Here is a 1,395-nt window from a genome sequence, read left to right as displayed (position 1 = left end):
AAAGGAAGAGAGGGAAGCAGACATTTGTGAGGTGATGGATGTTAACTAAGCTTATTGTGATTGTCATTTCACTATATATACTTATATCAAATCATTATGCTGTACACCTTAAACTTAGATAATGTTGTATGTCAATTGTATCTCAATAAAATTAATAGAAATAGAAAAATAGAAAAAAAAGGAAAGGCTAACTGATGCTCCACTGGCTTGGTTTATTCAGGTAGCAGCAGTAGACGTCTGGTGGTATAATTAAGATAATATCCCTGATCCCAGGGTCACAGGTGAAAAATCCCTCCCGCAGTGATATTCTTAAAGAAAAACATTCCTTTTCATCTCATACTAGCTAGAGTTGATTCAGTGGCGTGTCACTGAAAACATTGACCTCCATGCTGCTGTATAAGTGATGTTTTCTTATATGACACTTGGCTTACATTATTACAAGGAATCAAGACCAAATGAATTGAAGCAATAGCGATAAACTTCAAGATAATCTCAGTAGGGCCAAGTGCTGAGTACTGCATGAGACATTCAAAATAGGAATTTGTTTCCTTTTACTAAGAGTCTGAAAACTCAAAAGCAGCCTGATTGTACACAGAAAGCAATTTTTTGGGCCCAGGGCCAAGAAAAGTCTTTCTTATTAAATCATTTATGCCCTTCCTTACAATTTTGGCTCCTTGTAGCTCAGAACAACTGTTTCATTTGTCAGTATGTGCCAAGTATATGAGTATTACACAAAAAGTAAAAGGCTGCAAAAACAAATCAAAGTAAATAGAATGGCTCTCCTTAGCAGACTTTTATTTTCTGATGAATTTTTTTTTTCCCAAAAATGTTTTATTACACACAGAGGGGATGGGGCTCAGTCCTTCTTGGCTGCTGCCTTCCTCATGACTGCAAGGACATTGCTCAGCTCCTCTCTTCCTCTTGGCTCGGATGTGTGTCCCCACCCTTTTCTTGATGAACTTCAGGGCCCGCTGGTCCTTAGAGACCTTGAGCAGCTCCATGGCACACCGCTCATAGGGGGCAGAGCCGCACACCTCCCGGATCATGTCCCGCACGAATTTGGTGTGTTTGGTGAGGAACCCGCGGTGGCGGCTGTGTCTCTGCTTGCTGATGTTCTTGGTCACCTTGTGGCCCTTGCTGAGGCCCACGGCCATGGGGTAGCGCAGAGCCATGGCTGTCACTCCTCAATGGCTGCCGCGGCTAAAGGCTATTTTCTGGTGAATTCTGACTGCTTTTCTAAGAGCTCGGAGTTCCAGAGAGAAACCCGGAAGTGGATTTTATTATTGTATTTTGATTATAGAACCTTACAGATTGAGCACCAGTGTGATCTTCTCATTTTGCTGATGGAGAAAGAAAGTCCCAGGAAAGTAAAGCGAGGTTTTACAACTAATTTGA

The 1,395-nt window shown here is 41.8% G+C and overlaps 1 pseudogene; it reads right to left on the bottom strand.

Annotated features, from left to right (window-relative positions):
- Positions 1–856: 856 nt before the first annotated feature.
- LOC109387056 (60S ribosomal protein L36 pseudogene) lies at positions 857–1,174 on the bottom strand (annotated as a pseudogene).
- Between the last annotated feature and the right edge of the window lie 221 nt (positions 1,175–1,395).

The sequence above is a fragment of the Hipposideros armiger genome, unplaced genomic scaffold (genome assembly GCF_001890085.2).
Source record: "Hipposideros armiger isolate ML-2016 unplaced genomic scaffold, ASM189008v1 scaffold_146, whole genome shotgun sequence".
Lineage (NCBI taxonomy): Eukaryota > Metazoa > Chordata > Mammalia > Chiroptera > Hipposideridae > Hipposideros > Hipposideros armiger.
This window is presented reverse-complemented; position numbering and strand designations above follow the sequence as displayed.